Below are 19,543 nucleotides of genomic sequence, written 5' to 3'. Positions count from 1 at the left end.
GAAAAATAAAAAAAATAAGCCGGGTACGGTGGCTCATGCCTGTAATCCCAGCACTTTGGGAGGCCGAGGCGGGCAGATCACGAGGTCAGGAGATCGAGACCATCCTGGCCAACGTGGTGAAACCCCGTCTCTAATAAAAATACAAAGTATTAGCTGGGCGTAGTGGCGGGCGCCTGTAGTCCCAGCTACTCGGGAGGCTGAGGCAGGAGAATGGCATGAACCCGGGAGGTGGAGATTGCAGTGAGCGGAGTCCAGCCTGGGCGACACGGGAAGACTCCATCTCAAAAATAAAAAAATAAAAAAAATAAGCCAGGCATGGTGGCGTACACATGTAGTCCCAGCTACTCAGGAGGCTGAGGGAGAAGGATCACTTGAGCCCAGGAATTTAAGGATGCAATGAGCTGTGATTGTGCCACTGCCTTCCAGCCTAAGTGAGAGCAAGACTCATACACACACACACACAAAAACTCCTCCCATCCTTGCCCTTAACCATCAGTTTCACCTCTGCAGAGGTGTTGCTGATACAGTGAAGTGTGTTAGCATTTAGAGACTTCAGCCTTAAAGATTACTATACATAGATTGCAGGAGCTTTTATCCCTGTGTTCACTTTTAAATTCCATTTTAATGCTGCAGTGCTCTTCAAAATATCACAAAGACTGTAAGAGACAGAAATTTTCTTTTGGCTACTCTTTTTTTTTTTTTTTTGAGATGGAGTCTCGCTCTGTCGCCCAGGCTGGAGTGCAGTGGCTCGAACTCGGCTCACTGCAAGCTCCGCCTCCCAGGTTCACTGCCATTCTCCTGCCTCAGCCTCCCGAGTAGCTGGGACTAGAGGCCCCCGCTACCATGCCCAGCTAATTTTTTTTGTATTTTTAGTAGAGACGGGGTTTCACCGTGTTAGCCAGGATGGTCTCGATCTCCTGACCTCGTGATCCACCAGCCTCGGCCTCCCAAAGTGCTGGGATTACAGGTGTGAGCCACCGCGCCCCGCCTCTTTTGGCTACTCTTGTAAAGGATAGCCAAATTCTCCTTTTTAAAGTACAGTCATGCATTGCTTACTGATGGGGATACCTTCTGAGAAATGTGTCATTAGGAAATTTCATCATCGTGCTCACATTATAGAGTGTACTTACACAAACCTAGATGATATATATAGCCTACTAGACACCTAGCTATATGGCATAGCCTGTTGCTCCTAGGCTACAAATCTGTACAGCATGTTACTAGTGCTGAATACTACTGTAACATAATGGTAAATATTTGTATACCTAAACATAGAAAAGGAACAGTAAAAATACAGTATAAAAGATACAAGGCTGGGCGGGGGTGGCTCATGCCTATAATCCCAACACTTTGGGAAGCTGAGGCGGGCGGATCACCTGAGGTCAGGAGTTCGTGATTAGCCTGGCCAACATGGTGAAACCCCATCTCTACTAAAAATACAAAAATTAGCTGGGTGTGGTGGCACGTGCCTGTAATCCCAGCTACTGGGGAGGCTGAGGCAGGAGAATCGCTTGAACCTGGGAGGCAGAGGTTGCAGTGAGCTGAGATCGTGCCGTTGCACTCCAGCCTGAGCAACAAGAGCGAAACTCTGTCTCAAAAAACAAACAAACCAACCAACAAACAAAAACCCCAAAAAAGATACAAAATAGTACACCTGTATAGGGCACTTAACATAAATGGAGCTTGCAGGACTGGAAGTTGCTTTGAATGATTCAGTGAGTGGGGTGGTGAATGAATGTGAAGGCCTAGGACTTTATACTCTATAGTACTGGAGACTATGAACACTGTGCATAGGCTCCTCTAAATTTATAAAAATATTTTTCTTCAATAATAGGTTAACCTTACCTTACTGTAACTTTTTAACTTTATAAACCTTTACATTAAAAAAATTTTTTTGAGTTTTTGTAAAACACTTAGCTTAAAACAAATACCCTGTATGACTGCACAAAATATTTTATTTCTTCATATCCATATTCTGTAAGCTTTTTGCTTTTTATTGAGAAGGGATTTTACTCTGCCACCCAGGCTGCAGTGCAATGGCGCGATCTCAGCTCACTGCAATCTTCGCTTCCTGGGCTCAGGTGATTCTCTCACCTCAGCCTCCTGAGTAGCTGGGACTATGGGCACATATCACGAGGCCCGGCAAATTTTTGTATTTTTTGTAGAGATGGGGTTTCACCGTGTTGCCCAGGCTGGTCTCCAACTCCTGGACTTAAGTGATCCTTCCCTGCTTTGCCTCCCAGAGTCATGGGATTACAGACCCGTGAGCCATGGCACTTGGTCTATTTTTGATTTAAAAAATTGTTTTTTCACTTTTAAAAACTTGTATGTTAAAAACGAAGAAACAAACACACATATTAGCCTTGGTCTATACAGGGTGAGGATCATCAATATCACTGTCTTCCAGCTCCACATCTTGTCACACTGGAATGTCTTCAAGGGCATTAACACATATGGAGCTGTCATGTCCTGTGATAACAATGCCTTCTTGTGGATCCCTCCTGAAAGACCTGCCTGAGACTGTTTTACAGTTCTTTTTTATGAGTAGAAGGAGTACGCTCTAAAATAACGATAAAGGGCCAGGCGTGGTGGCTCACGCCTGTAATCCCAGCACTTTCGGATGCCGAGGTGGGCTGATCACTTGAGGTCAGGAACTTGAGACCAGCCTGGCCAACATGGTGAAACCCCGTCTCTACTAAAAATACAAAAATTAGCCGGGCGTGGTGGCAGATGCCTGTAGTCCCAACTACTCGGGGGGCTGAGACAGGAGAATCGCTTGAACCTGGGGCGGAGGTTGCAGTGAGCTGAGATCGAGCCACTGCACTCCAGCCTGGGCGACAGAGTGAGACTCTGTCTCAAAAAAAAAAAAATAAATAAATAAATAAAATGTTGATAAAAAGTACCAGTAATGGCTGGGCGCGGTGGCTTATGCCTGTAATCCAGCACTTTGGGAGGCCGAGGCTGGCAGACACCTGAGGCCAGGAGTTCGAGACCAGCTGGCCAACATGGTGAAACACTGTCTCTCTAAAAATACAAAAATTAGCTGGGTGTGGTGGCACACATCTGTAATTCCAGCTACTCAGGAGGCTGAGGCAGGAGAATTGCTTGGACCTGGGAGGTGGAGGTTGCAGTGAGCCGAGATCACACTACTGCACTCTATCCTGGGCCACAGAGCAAGATTCCGTCTCAAAAAAAAAAAAAAGTATCAGTAACATAGTTTTTTATTATCATTAGCAATTATATATTGTACATAATTGCAAGTGCTATACTTTTATACAACTGGCAGCCAGTAGGTTTGTTTACACAAGCATCACCAGAAACGTGGGTAATGCCTGGCACTAAGAAGTTATAATGGCTAAGATGGTGATATAGGCAATAGGAATTTTTCAATTTCATTGTAGTCTTATAGGGCCACAAATAAATGCCCTATGTGGCACATGACTGTATTATTATTATTACTATTATTTTGTAAAAATTCCTGGAAAGGTTTAGGGCAGATTGCAGTGGCAAGGCAGCTACTCACATGAGCTAGAACCTGCCCAATTTTTCTTTATTTTTATTTTTATTTTTGGAGACGGAGTCTCGTTCTGTCGCCCAGGCTGGAGTGCAGTGGCGCGATCTCGGTTCACTGCAAGCTCTGCCTCCCGGGTTCACGCCATTCTCCTGCCTCAGCCTCCGGAGTAGCTGGGACTAAGGTGCCCGCCACCACACCCGGCAAATTTTTTTTTTGTATTTTTAGTAGAGACAGGGTTTCACCGTGTTAGCCAGGATGGTCTCGATCTCCTGACCTTGTGATCCACCCGCCTTGGCCTACCAAAGTGCTGGGATTACAAGCGTGAGCCAGTGTGCCTGGCCCAAGCCTGCCCAATTCTAAATGAGGTCAGTCAGGATGCACCCACCCTTCTATACTCAGCTGTGATGCCTGGGACTCTACAAAACACTCTTCTGCTTTGCCTTTGCGTCCCTGCTAGGCTTTGCCAATAGGGGGAACTAGAGGGAAATGGAAAGATTGAAGGCGCCCTCCGGTCCACTTTCTGTTTCTCTGAGTGTCACTTATTCAGGACTTCACTCTGGCAGGAGCAGTTCGTTAGGTAGCAGCAGCTGACTCAGTTTTTCAGACTCTTGAAAAACCAGCCTAGTTTTCCCTAACCCCCAGCACCAGCCGGCTACTTCCTCAGAGGTTTGAGTTGCAGCTCTAGAGGTCCCTTTCTCTAGGTTTCTAAGATTTTCCCTTTGATTTTTTCAAGGTAGCTGCTAGTTGCTACCTCCATGACACCTTAGAGTTCTCTTTTTACCCTTTAGTAGTTAACTATATATATATGGTTGTATCTATAGTTATATATAGTATAGATAGTTACATAGTTATATATATATATAGTTTTATATATAGTTATATATATATATTTTTGTTTGTTTGTTTGTTTGTTTTTTGAGACAGAGTCTCGCCCTGTCGCCAAGGCTAGAGTGTAATGGCAAGATCTCAGCAGACTGCAACCTCTGCTTCCTGGGTTCAAATGATTCTCCTGCCTCAGCCTCCCCAGTGGCTGGGGTTACAGGTGCCCACCACCACGCCCAGCTAATTTTTGTATTTGTGGTAGAGACGGGGTTTCACCATGTTGGCCAGGCTGGTCTCGAACTGCTGACCTCATGATCCACTCGCCTTGGCTTCCAAAGTGCTGGGATTACAGGTGTGAGCCACTGCGCCCGGCCCTAGTAGTTAACAATATTATACCCAGTTAATGATATCTTATATTGTCTCTGTTCAAATAAGTGATGGGCTGGGCACAGTGGCTCATGTGTGTAATTCCAGCACTTAGGGAGGCAGAAGTGGTGGTAGGAGGATCCCTTGAGCCCAGGAGTTTGAGACCAGCCTGAGCGACAGAGTGAGACCCTGTATCAAAACAAAAAAAATTGTATTTTCTGGAACCTGAATGAATGTTGACTGATACAGCATATGATTTTGTTTTTTTTTGTTTTTAAACTTTCTCTTCTCAAAAACTTTAAGCTCATATGAAATTAAAACAAATAGTGCAATGAACCTGGCATCACTCAGCTACAATAATATCTCATGGCCTCTTTTACTTTATTTTATATTCTCATTCATTTTGCCCCACTTTCAACTGGGTATGTTGAAGTAAATTCAAAGTAAATTGGCAACAAATGTTTTTACAAGAAAATTGTTTCTTTAAAAAAACCTTAGGTCACTAGAATTTGTACAATGTGCATGCATTACCTATTTTATCCACTAGCAATGCACAAATGGAAAATGAAACTTTTTTTTTCTCTTGCAGAAATGTAACTTGTATTTTTTTTTTTCCTTTTTTTTTTTTTTGAGCCAGAGTCTCACTGTGTCGCCCAGGCTGGAGTACAGTGGCAGGATCTTAGTTCACTGCAACCCCTGCCTCCCACGTTCAAGTGATTCTCCTGCCTCAGCCTCCTGAGTAACTGGAACTACAGGCACCCGCCACCATGCCCAGCTAATTTTTTTGTATTTTTAGTAGAGACGGGGTTTTGCCATGTTGGCCAGGCTGGTCTCAAACTCCTGACCTCAAGTGATCCACCTGCCCTGGCCTCCCAAAGTGCTGGGATCACAGGCGTGAGCCACCCCACCCAGCCTGTTTCATCAAATTTATATGCTACAAAATAGTAAGTCCTCTCAATTTCACTCCATTCCAGTACAGAATATATATATATATATATATTTTTTTTTTTGAGACAGAGTCTTACTCTCTCACCCAGGCTGGAGTGCAGTGGCTGCCATTTCAGCTCATTGCAACCTCTGCCTCTCAGGGTCAACGATTCTCCTCCCTCAGCCTCCGGAGTAGCTGGGATTACAGGCATGCGCCACCACACCCAGCTAATTTTTGTACTTTTAGGAGAGACGAGGTTTCGCCATGTTAGCCAGGCTGTCTCAAACTCCTGACCTCAGGTGATCTGCCAGCCTCGGCCTCCCAAAGTGTGGGGATTACAGGCGTGAGCCACCACGCCTGGCCAGAATATACATTTATCCAATTAAAAATGAAAATTCATTGCTTTGAGAGGCTGAGGTGGGAGGATTGCTTGAACCCAGGAGTTCAAGACCAGCCTGGGCAACATAGCAAAACCCCATGTCTACAATAAATACAAAAAGTTAGCTGGGTGTGGTGGTGCCTGCCTGTGGCCTCAGCTACCCTGGAGGCTGAGGTGGGAAAATCACCTGAGTCTAGGAGGTTGAGGCTGCAGTGAGCCGAGATCGTGCCACTGCACCCCTGCCTGGTGACAGAGTAAGACCTGTCTCAAAAAAAAAAAAAAAAAAAAAAAAAAAAAAAAAAAAAAGTTGCATTACAAGATTTTTTCCATAAGCCAAGGTATTTCAGAGTGATTTATCATTATTTGTTCAAACTTTCCCTGGTAGGGATCAAGTCTAATGTCTTCCTGTTTGCAAGTATTGCTCTCAACACTTTGCAACTCAGTAAGGGCTTCATAAGCTGAAGTTTCTTTCTTTCTTTCTTTTTTTTTTTTTAGATGGAGTCTCACTCTGTCACCCAGGCTGGAATGCAGTGGCATGGTATTGGCTCACTGCAAACTCCACCTCCCAGGTTGAAGCAATTCTCCTGCCTCAGCCTCCTGAGTAGCTGGGATTACAGGTGCCTGCCACTGTGCCTGGCTAATTTTTGTATTTTTAGGAAAGACTGGGTTTCACTATGTCGGCCAGGCTGGTCTTGAACTCCTGACCTCAAGTGATCTGCCTGCCTTGGCCTCCTGAAGTGCTGGGATTACAAGCCTGAGCCACTGCGCCTGGCCTGATGTTTCTCTCTCTTTTTTTTTTTTTCAGAGTTGGAGTCTCACTCTGTCACCCAGGCTGGAGTGCAATGTGGCAATCTCGGCTCACTCCAAACTCCACCTCCTGGGTTCAAGCAATTCTCCTGCCTCAGCCTCCTAAGTAGCTGGGATTACAGACACCCACCACCATGCCCAGCTAATTTTTTTATTTTTAGTAGAGACAAGGTTTCACCATATTGGCCAGGCTGGTCTCGAACTCCTGACCTCGTGATCCACCTGCCGTGGCCTTTCAAAGTGCTTGGGATCACAGACATGAGCCACTGCACCTGGTCGAAGTTTCTTATCATTCTATTCTTTCAATGCTCAGATGAAAGGTTCCCAATTGATTTTAAATAAAATACTATCAACTGGGTGCAAGTGGCTCATCTGAGGTTAGGAGTTTGAGACCAGCCTGGCCAACATGGTGAAACCTCATCTCTACTAAAAATACAAAAAATTAGCTGGGCGTTGTGGTGGACGTCTGTAATCTCAGCTACTCAGGAGGCTGAGGCAGGAGAATCACTTGAACGCGGGAGGCGGAGGTTGCAGTGAACTGAGATCACCCCCTTGGACTCCAGCCTGGGCAACAAGAGTGAAACTCCTTCTCAATCAATCAATCAATCAATCAATAAAATACTACCAAAATTTAGAGGCTTCATTTATCAAAAATTTCAGTATAGGATAGGTTGATTTTCTTTTTTATTTATTTATTATTATTATACCTTAAGTTTTAGGGTACATGTGCACAATGTGCAGGTTAGTTACATATGTATACATGTGCCATGCTAGGATAGGTTGATTTTCAAAGGCTTAAACATTTCTAAAAAGGATGATGGGCAAAACCTGCCATGCTGAAGTGCTTTTTAAAAATTTATTATTATTATTTTTTGAGACAGAGTCTCTCTCCGTTGCCCAGGCTGGAGTGCAGTGGTGCAATCATAGCTCTCTGCTGCCTTGAAGTCCTGGGCTCACGTGATTCTCCTGCCTAAGCCTCCTAATTAGCTAGGACTACAGATGCCTGCCACCACGCTAGCTAATTAAAAAAAAATTTCTTTTATATAGATGAAGTCTTGCTATGTTGCCCAGGCTGGCCTCAAGCGTTCCTCCCAGTTAAGCCTCCCAAAGTGCTGAGATTGCAGGTGTGAGCCAAAGTGCTTTTTAGATTCAACATCTACTTTATCACAGCAATTTTGTAGGTTAGTTACTCAAAACTTGTTAAAATTTGACAACTACATCTTCTATTTTAGTTGGTAGAATAAAACAGCTTGCTTGGTCATTATTATGAATTATATGTACACTACATCCAATTCCAAGTACATTTATCCTCCACTGATTTCCTAATTCATTAAATACATTTTTGTATTACAATGCTCTGCTCCACCCAACTTTGTATTATCACAAATACAATTTTAATTATTGAACTTAAAAAATTTTTTTTTTAAGTTCCTGGGTACATGTGCAGAATGTGCAGGTTTGTTGCATAGATAAACATGTGCCATGATGGTTTGCTGCACAAATCAACCCATCACCTAGGTATTAAGGCCAGCATGCATTAGATCTTTTTCCTAACGCTTTCCGTCCCCGCAGTGCTTCCCCGACAGGTCCCAGAATTGTTGAACTTTTAAACTAATTTCCTAGTAACATTAAAATATCAGATTGTTTTACTTCAACACTGATTAAAAGAATTGAGTGAAAAATTTGAAACTTACCAAAATTAATGAAGTCAGTTTTTCTATTTGAATCTGAAGATGTTACTGATAAAATTGGCATCACGTAACTGGAAGTTCTATGTAGTCACATATATCTAGTCTAGTCTGCATATTAAGAGCCATGGCTTCACTTTTTGTATGGGCATAAGAAAACTCTGAATTGAAGATGAGAAGATGAGTGAAATTAATTAAAAAGTCAATTTATTTAAGTAAAAAGTCTTGCTTCACAGAGTGATTTGTAAGTGTACCTTCTGTATTAATTGTATTAATTAAATCATTGTCTCTGGGTAAATTTTTTTTTTTTTTTTGAGACAGAGTTTTGCTCTGTCACCCAGGCTGGAGTGCAGTGGCACTATCTCAGCTCACTGCAACCTCTGCCTCCTGGGTTCAAGTGGTTCTCCTGCCTCAGCCTCCCAAATAGCTGGGATTACAGGCACCCGCCACCACGCCCAGGTAATTTTTGTATTTTTGGTAGAGATGGGATTTCACCATGTTGGCCAGGCTAGTCTTGAACTCCTGACCTCAAGTGATCCACCCACCTCAGCCTCCCAAAGTGCTGGGATTACAGGCATGAGTCACTGTGCCTGGCCTCTGGGTAATGTTTATTTAAGGTAATTGCTAAGTTTTGAAGTAGATGCAGATACTTCTACAGAAAATTTATGTCTACTGGATTTCCTGTGGTTATTGATCTTTTTATTTTATGAGACAGAATCTCGCCCTGTCACCCAGGCTGGATTGCAGTGGCGTGATCTTGGCTTACTGCAACCTCTGCCTCCTGGGCTCAAGTGATTCTCCTGCCTCAGCCTCCTGAGCAGCTGGGATTACAGGCGCCTGCCACCACACCTGGCTAATTTTTGTATTTTTAGTATAGGTGGGATTTCACCATGTTTGCCAGGCTGGTCTTGAATTCCTGACCTCAAGTGATCCACCAGCCTTGGCTTCCCAAAGTTCTGGGATTACAGGTGTAAGCCACCACGCCCAGCCTGGTTATTGATCTTGATATGGCATTGATAGTAAATGTCAACAAAAAATATGTGCAGGTTATACACAGAAATGGAAATTCAGTATTCACTTAGGTATTTTTTAGACACCTTTTAAGCTCATTATTGAAGAAAAGGCTTATTGCAAAATAGAAAAATTATCAAATAACAAATATAGATTTCTACCATACAATAAATGGTAAAATAGTTGTAGCAAGAACGTTTAGAGTTCTCTCTGTACATGGTTCATACATCACTAGCCTATCATTTATTACTGATCCCAGATAGCAGCCTGAAAAACTTCTCCAACCACCACAACTACAGAAGGAATTAGCTCTTCCCAGCCACTCCAAGTGCACTGTTTTGTCAGTAAGTGCTGTCCATGCTGACTTGAGAGAAAATGTTACATTGAGTTTGGGAGGGTCAAGCACAGGGACGTCATTGCTGGTCTTTTTTCAAATTCAACGAGGTGTTCAAGGGAGAACTCTGTTCATTGAGCACGATACTAGACCATGACAAGCTAGGAATACAAAGTAGAGGTCTAGTAAGCTAATCCCTGCTTATTCTAGTAAAAGTAAAAATCATATTACCTTGTAAAGACTGAAAAATCTGGGACAAATGCTAAACTGATGGCATACTGAGACAGACAAAATGGGACTGTCCAAGGCGAATGCTACTCATGGTAACGAAGAGGATGGATAGAGACAGAGTTAGGATCAAGATTTCTCAATCTCCATTTTATGTTATTTCAATTATTATTTATTATTTTATTTTTATTTTTTATTTTATTTTATTTTTTTTTGGAGACAGAGTCCCACTCTGTTGCCCAGGGTGGAGTGCAGTAGTGTAGTGGTACAATCTCTGCTCACTGCAACCTCTGCCTCCTGGGTTCCAGAAATTCTCCCACCTCAGCCTCCTGAGTAGCTGGGATTATAGGCACCTGCCACCACGCCAAGCTACTTTTAAAAAAATTTTAGTAGAGATGGGTTTTGCCATGTTGGCCATGCTGGTCTTGAACTCCTGACCTCAAGTGATCCACCTGCCTCAGCCTCCCAAAGTGCTTGGATTGCAGGCATGAGCCATCGTGCCTAGCCTGTTATTTCAATTTTGAACCATGAAAATGTATTATCTATTTTAAAGTTAGACTAAAAAAAGAAAAAAAGAATAGTGTATAGAATGCCAACATCTGTGGGCATCTGTTTATTAAAAAAAAAGACCTATTTATCTATAATTTACTTTATTTATTTTTTTTTGAGATGGAGTCTTGCTCTGTCACCCAGTCTGGAGTGCAGTGGTGCAATCTCAGCTCACTGCAACCTCTGTCTCCTGGATTCAAGCGATCCCCCTGCTTCAGGCTCCTGAGTAGCTAGGACTACAGGCATGTGCCACCACGCCTGGCTATTTTTTTTTTTTTTCGTAGAGACAGGGTTTCACCATATTAGCCTGGTCTTGAACTCCTGAGCTCAGGTAATCCACCTGCCTCAACCTCCCAAATTGCTGGGATTACAGGTATAATTTACTCTTTTTAAACTAGCAGTCTCCAATATTTTTGGCACCAGGGACCGATTTCATGGAAGACAAATTTTCCATGTCCTAGGCAGGGGGATGGTTTGGGGATGATTCAAATGCATTACATTTATTGTGCACTTTATTATTATTACTTTGTGATATATAATGAAATAATTGTACAATTCATCATAATGTAGAGTCAGTGGGAGCCCTGAGCTTGTTTTCCTGCAATTAGACAGTCCTATCTCAGGGGGGATGGAAGACAGTGACAGATCATCAGGCATTAGATTCTCATACGGAGCATACAGCCTAGATCCATTGAATGCGAAGTTCACAATAGGGTTTGTGCTCCTATGAGAATCTAATGCCGCTGTTGATCTGACAGGAGGTGGAACCAGTGGGAACTCAGGCAGTAATGTTCACTCGTTGGCTGCTTACTTCCTGTTACAGGCCAAGGACCCAGTACTGGTCTGTGGCCCAGGAATTGGGGAACCCTGTTTTTAGTTTTGTTTTGTTTTTTGAGACGGAGTCTTGCTCTGTCACGCTGGAGTGCAGTGGTGTGATGTCAGCTCACTGCAACTTCTGCCTCCTGGGTTCAAGCGATTCTCCTGCCTCAGCCTCCCGAGTAGCTGGGACTACAGGCACACGCCACCATGCCCAGCTAATTTTTGTATTTTTAGTAAAGACAGGGTTTCACCATGTTGGCCAGGATGGTCTCAATCTTTTGACGTCATGATCTGCCCTCCTTGGCCTCCCAAAGTGCTGGGATTACAGGCATGAGCCACTGCACCCAGCCGGGAACACTGTTTTAAACAATATTCTGAGGCTCTTCATATTTTACTTGTAGTCAGTGAAGAGAAGATCTAAAAATAAGGAAATGCCTTTGTCATTCCAAGTACAAAATTTCTTAGCTTGCCATAAATGAAGAGGGTTAGGATATAAGTCCTCACTTAATGTCATTGATAGGTTCTTGGAAACAGAACTTCAAGTTAAATTGTTTTTTAACAAAACCAATTTTATCATAGGCTTGTGAAAGTTAGAGATACCAGGAAGAAATCACTTTTCTCAGACCCAGGCAAAGTAGGACCAGGAAGGTCTGAAGGAGAGGAGGCTCATGCTTGCATATCTGATATAAGAACTGTTTCCAAGGACTTTCTAAAAATCCTTTCATATCCTTCACAAATCTCCTGCTTTGATAAGGTTTATCACTAGACATTCTTTAGGACTTCAGTAATTCGGTTAAGATGTTCTTGAAAGAACACTTGTATCTCCACCAAGGAACTGACAACTCTGGCTTTGAACCTCTGGAAGTGATGAACTCTGTTTCCAAGCAGCTTATGTAATCTCTTTTTGCTAATAAAAGCTCCCCTCACCCTTCCCTCACTAAATGCACTTGTAGCTTGCCATTTCATGCACTCTAGATTTATTTTTTTTCTTTATTTATTTTTTTTTTTGAGACAGGGTCTCACTCTGTCGCCCAGGCTGGACTGCAGTGGCGCAATCTTGGCTGACTGCAATCTCTTTCTCCCAGGTTCAAGCGATTCTCCTGCCTCAGCCTCCCAAGTAGCTGGGATTACAGGCGCATGCCACCATGCCTGGCTAATTTTTTTTTTTGTATTTTTAGTAGAGACGGGGTTTCGCCATGTTGGCCAGGCTGATCTCGAACTCCTGACCTCAGGTGATCTGCCCACCTCAGCCTTTCAAAGTGGTGGGATTACAGGTGTGAGCCACTGCGCCCGGCTGCACTCCAGATTATAATCCTTATTTCTATTCCAGAGTAAACCCAACACCCAACATATTTAGAGATAATTTTTTTCTAGTGTCTTTTTTTTCAGGTTGACCGGGTAATTGATATAAACAAGAGTTAAGTTCCTACAGCATATTTCTGGTCACAAAAACATCAACAAACTTCTAAATAAAGACCCAAAAAGCTTCTAATATTAAACATTGAAATAAATTTGAGCTATACATAAATTTAAGAAAGATTAATAAAAACAGGCTGGACACGGTGGCTCACGCCTGTAATCCTAGCACTTTGGGAGGCCAAGGTGGGCAGATCACCTGAGGTCAGGAGTTCAAAACCAGCCTGGCCAACATTGTGAAACCCAGTCTGTACTAAACATACAAAAAAAATTAGCCGGGCGTGGTGGCACACACCTGTAGTCCCAGCTATGCAGGAGGCTGAGGCAAGAGAATTGCTTGAATCCGGGAGGCGGAGGTTGCAGTGAGCCGAGATTATGCCACTGCACTCCAGCCTGGATGACAGAGTGAGACTCCATCTCAAAAAAAAAAAAAAAAAGATTAATGAAAACAAGTAGGATAATTATTTGCCTGATTTTTGGTGAATGAATGAGTGATGACTGTCATAGTGGGGTGGGTTAAATTAAGGAATAAATGTTTATAAAGCAAAATTTGTAAGGAATGGCCTCTGCTACCACACAGTTAAAAAACAATCACACATTTGGCAGGCTCACTGAGCAATTTCATTCCTCATTGTTCATTGTCTATTGTCATGCATTTGTATAATTATCATATTCTTTACCAATTTTTATTTTATAATAATTTTTATTCATTTATCCATACATTGATTTTCTAACCCATTTATTCCAGTTCAGGGTTGTTGGGTGGCTGGAGCCTATCCTGGCAGTTGAGGGTGCAAGGTGGGAGCCAATCCTGGACTGAATGCCATTCCACACACGGCACATGAACTCAGACTGGGACACTTTAGACATGCCAAGGAACCTAACCTGCACATCTTTGGGATGTGGGAGGAGACCAGAGTACCCAGAGAAAACCCACACAGACATGGGGAGAAGGTGCTCTAGAACACACCCCAGCAATGATGTCAGGCCTAGCCCCAGAGGGTGAATGGGAGCAGCTTGCAGGGAAAATGACAGAGCTGGCTCCCCTCCCGAGCCCCGCTTCTTTTGAGACAGGGTCTCATTCTGTTGACGAGGCTGGAGTGCAGCGGTATCATCATGGCTCACTGCAGGCTTGATCTCCCAGGGTTGGGTGATCCTCCCACCTCAGCCTTCCAAGTAGCTGGGACTACAGGCATGTGGCACCATGCCTGGCTAATTTTTTATATTTTTTAATAGAGGTGAGGTCTCACCATGTTGCCCAGGCTGGTCTTGAACTCCTGAACTCAAACGAGGCACCCACTTCAGCATCTCAAAGTGCTGGGATCAGGAGCCACCTGCCTGGCCCTGGCTTCAAAGTGTGACCTTTGAAGGCAAAATGGTAGGTACAATATAAAACACTGCAACAAACCCTGATAATTCCCACGCTTGTCTCTATCCTAAGTCTTGCCCACAAAAGAGAAAACCTATAGCTGACAAAGGTTTGGGAGAGTTCAGCAGGTGTAATCAAAAGAGAGTTTGCAGTCCCCACCAGAAAAGATGTGGGGTCAGATGAGGAGCAGATAAACGAGCACTGCTTTGATGAGTCACTTGCCTAAGTGATGTCACCAGCTGGGTTTTCACTGCCAGAAAATCAGCAGCTGCTGGACTAGAACATTCCACATCGCTGACAACAGCTCTTCTTCCTTCAGAAGTTTGTTTTCTGCCATTCTGCCAGAACACCTAGCATGCTTTCTCTTTTTATGTTATTTATACTAGAAGGTGAGGAACCTGCCTTTATGTTCTGAACTATGCATGATAGAGGACCCAATTAAAAAAAAAACAAAAAACTCTTTCAGAATTCCAAGCCAAAGCTTCAAGGCCAGAAGCAGCTAGATGTAAATAAGGGCAGGGATTTTTTTATGCAGAGAAACAACTCACTTAAGGTCATATAACAAGCCAGTAAAGACAATACATTTTCTTATTCTTAAACTTAGCAATCGTCTCATAAGGCCAATTGGATCCCAGTACTCCTTCATCCAGTGAATTATCAGCGGAGAATCACTTCATTTAGTGACTTGTTCATTTTATTTTATTTTTTTGAGACGGAGTCTCGCTCTGTCACCTCGCCCAGGCTGGAGTGCAGCAGTGCAAATCTCGGCTTACTGCAGCCTCCACCTCCAAGGTTCAAGCAATTCTACTTCAGCCTCCCGAGTAGCTGGGATTACAGGTGTGTTCTGCCACACCTGGCTAATTTTTGTATATTTAGTAGAGATGGGGTTTCACCATGTTGGCCAGGCTGGTCTCGAACTTCTGACCTCAAATGATCCACCTGCCTCAGCCTCCCAAAGTGCTGGAATTACAGGCATGAGCCACCGTGCCTGGCCAACTTGTTCATTTTAAATGTAAGTTGTTTACCTCAAAGGGAAATATGCACCTATTAGGTGATTTTTTTTTTTTTGAGACGGAGTCTCACTCTGTTGTCCAGGCTGGAATGCAGTGGCACAATCTTGGCTCACTGCAGCCTCCGCCTCCCGGGTTCATGCGATTCTTCTGCCTCAGCCTCCTGAGTAGCTGGGACTATAGGTGCGCGCCACCACGCCTGGCTAATTTTTTTTTTTTTTAAGTTTTAGTAGAGACAGGGTTTCACCATATTGGCCAGGCTGATCTCGAACTCCTGACCTCATGATCCGCCCACCTTGGCCTCCCAAAGTGCTGGGATTATAAACGTGAGCCACCACGCCTGGCTGAAGACCAAGAATTTTCATTTTACCATTACATGAGATGTACTTATCTGAGTCTGATTAAATGAGGCCTAGAAGAAAGAATGAAATTACTTTTCTTTCTTTTTTTTTTTTTTTGAGACGGAGTTTCGCTCTTGTTGCCCAGGCTGGAGTGCAATGGTGCGATCTCGGCTCACCACAACCTCCGCCTCCCAGGTTCAAGTGATTCTCCTGCCTCAGCCTCCCTAGTAGCTGGGATTACAGGCATGTGCCACCATGCCCAACTAATTTTGTATTTTTAGTAGAGACGGGGTTTCTCCATGTTGGTCAGTCTGGTCTCAAACTTCTGACCTCAGGTGATCCGCCCTCCTCGGCCTCCCAAAGTGCTGAGATTACAGGCATGAGCCACCGCACCCGGTCTGAAATTACTTTTCAATTTATTTCTGCAAAAGAAAAAAATCTCGGCATGGTATAGGGCAAAAAAAAAAAAAAATTATTTCTGCCTAAGATTTGTGGGCCTTGTGCACAGCTCAATATAAGACATGTATGTTAGAAAATGCCTCAGGAGGCCAGGCGGGGTGGCTTACGCCTGTAATCCCAGCACTTTGGGAGGCCGAGGCTGGCAGATCATGAGGTCAGGAGTTTGAGACCAGCCTGGCCAACATAGCAAAATCCCGTCTCTACTAAAAATACAAAACTTAGCCAGACATGATGGTGGGCACCTGTAGTCCCAGCTACTCGGGAGGCTGAGGCAGGAGAATCACTTGAACCCCAGGAGCAGAGGTTGCAGTGAGCCGAGATTACGCCACTGCACTCCAGCCTAGGCTACAGAGCTAGACTCCGTCTCAAAAAAAAAAAAAAAAAAAAGAAAAGAAAGCTTCAGGAAAAATTCATCAGTGTGATCAGTGTGCTCGACATAAATTCATTATCATTTTATTTACTGAGCTAATACAATTTTTTTCAATATATATTAATACATACATAAATGTGATGGTCACTTAACACTGTGAGATTTAAAAAATACTTCATTAAAAAATTACAAAAGGATGCATACTAAATTGTTTAACAGCAGTTATCTTTAAAGAGTAGGTTTGGGGAAAGAAGGCACATTCATTTATTTCTTTACAGAGAATCTATACTGTTCATCTTTGTAAAAATGAGTTGCATTAATTTTGTAATAAAAGAAAGTTTGGAGACTATAACTTCAAAAAAGAAAAGAAATTGCCACCAACTATAAGGGGTACTGAGTAAATGAGGCAAAGGATGGGATGATTTTGAGAGTGTGAGTACAGTCCAGGGCTGCGTGGAGGAATTCCTCGTACAGTCCTGCATGTGAGAAGATGGGGAAGTGTGTGTGAGGGTTGAGTCTAGGGCAATCTCTGTGTTACCCACAGGCTTGAGAGACTTAGTCCATTCTCTCCAACCTCTGTTCTACAAACTGCCAGTGGATTTGTTGTGTCATCTCAGACACACAGCATAGGAGTAAGAAGTTTGTCCTTTCTGTAACAACATGGTGTCAGATAAGAGAGCTAATTTAGATGTATGTTTGCTCTTGTCATTAACTAGTTTGGAGACCTTAATTAGGTCCACTGAGGGGTCTACATAAGGTACCATGGATGTCTAAGATAAGTTAAACATCTGTGTTGTGTAGGGAATATTTCCTTTTCTTTTAAATTTCAATGGGGCTGTCTCTTGTAAGGAGTAAATGTCTGGTTCAGGAACGATGTTGCAAATCAAATTATCTATTGCTCGAATGGAGGCCTGGTTGTAGCTAGGGAGACTAGTTCTTCCTAAAAGCTTCCTCTTCTTTCTCCCAACCCACTAAACTATAAGTCCCACATGAACGACAACCGTATCCTCTACCCTAGTACAATACCTGGAATATAGCAGCTACCCAATAATTAACTGAATGAATTTACAAACGATCTAAGAATGGTTATTAAAAGATTTTGGGGCCGGGCGCGGGGGCTTACGCCTGTAATCCCAGCACTTTGGGAGGCTAAGGCAGGTGGATCACGAGGTCAGGAGTTCAAGACCAGCCTGGCCAACTTGGCAAAACCCCGTCTCTACTAAAAATAAAAAGAAAAAATTAGCTGGGCATGGCGGCGGGTGCCTGTAATCCCAGCTACTCAGGAGGCTGAGGCAGAGAATTGCTTGAACCCGGGAGGTGGAGGTTGCAGTGAGCTGAGATCACGCCACTACACTCCAGCCTGGGTGACAGAGTGAGACTACGTCTCAAAAAAAAAAAAAAAAAGATTTTGGTACTGAAGGTACTTGCCCCAAATCACACTGTTAGTTTAGAACAGAGTCAGGGATAGTCATGACATGAAAAAATACAAAAACTATAAAGGTAATATCCCTTTTCCTCCAGGCATTTGCTCTAATGCAGCTCTTCAGGCTGTAGCCTGGCTGCATCTATTGTTTAAACTTGTACAGTAACAAACTTCACATGAATGTGAAAAATTCAAACCATCTACAGGGTTTCTAGTGAACCAAACCCAGCCTCAGCAGCACTATAGCAGACTAACTCATCAGGGCAAATACTACCTGAGACCTCTGTCAGTTGGCAACTAAGCTAATTCTTCCCGTAACTTTTGTGATTTCTGCAGTTAGTCCCCAAGCATGGTCCTCAAATCAGCAGGATCAGCATTATCTGGGAACTTGTTAGAAATGCAACTTAAGGCTGGGCACGGTAGCTCACGCCTATAATCCCAGCACTTTGGGAGGCCAAGGCGGGTGGATCACCTGAGGTCAGGAGTTTGGGACCAGCCTGGCCAACATGGAGAAACCCTGTCTCTACTAAAAATACAAAAATTAGCTGGGCGCAGTGGCACGTGCCTGTAATCCCAGCTACTCGGGAGGCTGAGGCAGGAGAATCACTTGAACCTGGGAGGTGGAGGTGGCAGTGAGCCGAGATCACGCCATTGCACTCCAGCCTGGGCAACAAGAGTGAAACTCTGTCTCAAGGCGGGGGAAAAAAAAAAGAAATGCAACTTAACATTCCCTCTAGAACTGCTAAATCAGAAACTCAGTAATCCATGTTTTAACCAGCCCTCTAAGTGACTCTGATGCATGCTAAGGGTTCCTCTGTGCTAGTAAAACCCCAGATTTTCCCAGTGAGGGGCTACTAATATCAATACTCAAGGATTCCATTTACAAACTTTTCTCAAGATGAGTTATTTTAGAGGTTTAAGTGGTAATTTAGGCACAGTGGTTGGGAGGTGAAAGCCATACATTCAAGGAATGTTCTGCTATACTCTTGTTTTCCTCTGGCAGAGATTCCCAACCCTTTTCCCTTCTTTATACCTTAAAATCCCACAGGCCACTGGTTTCACCCCTGACTGTAGACTAGAATCACCTTGGGGAACTCAAAAAGGCAAAGCATTACCAAAAAACTCCATGTCTGTGTCTCAAAGATTGATTCAGTTGGTCTGTGGTGGTGCCTGGGCATCAGTATTCAAAGCTTTCCAGGTGGTTCTGCAGCCAGCATTGAGAACCACTTAAGAGATTGTAGAAGTGGACAATCACAGGAAAGTTACGTATGTTTTGTGTTGGGGGGGCCGGGGCAGTGTGGGCATTTTGTAGCAGGAGCTTCTAATATAAAGAAAATATACGAGAACTAAAGGATTAAGCTATCTATCTATCTATCTATATTTTATATATATAAAAAACCATCCCTCATTTTCAGAAAGGCACTATTTACTTATTAGTCTAGTTAGTGGTTCTCAAGAGTGTGATCTAGAATCCCCTAGGGTTGCCCGAGACTCAGGAGCCCAAGAGTTCAAAACTATGTTCATAAGAACATTCGCATTTTCCACTTTCATTCTCTCATAAGTTTACAGTGGAGTTTTCCAGAGGCTAAATGACATTATGATATAATTGCTCTGATAGCTGATGGAATGTGTACTTGTTATTTTTGTCTTGAAAATGTTTCAGCTTCTTGGCCGGCGCGGTGGCTCACACCTGTAATCCCAACACTTTGG

The 19,543-nt window shown here is 43.4% G+C and overlaps 1 protein-coding gene across 1 annotated transcript in view; it reads left to right on the top strand.

Annotated features, from left to right (window-relative positions):
* LOC134761756 (uncharacterized) overlaps positions 1–19,543 on the top strand; it is a 30,947-nt gene that overhangs the window by 5,405 nt on the left and 5,999 nt on the right. The gene's annotated exons all lie outside the window — the stretch shown is intronic.

Source organism: Pongo abelii, chromosome 6 (genome assembly GCF_028885655.2).
Source record: "Pongo abelii isolate AG06213 chromosome 6, NHGRI_mPonAbe1-v2.0_pri, whole genome shotgun sequence".
NCBI lineage: Eukaryota > Metazoa > Chordata > Mammalia > Primates > Hominidae > Pongo > Pongo abelii.
This window is presented reverse-complemented; position numbering and strand designations above follow the sequence as displayed.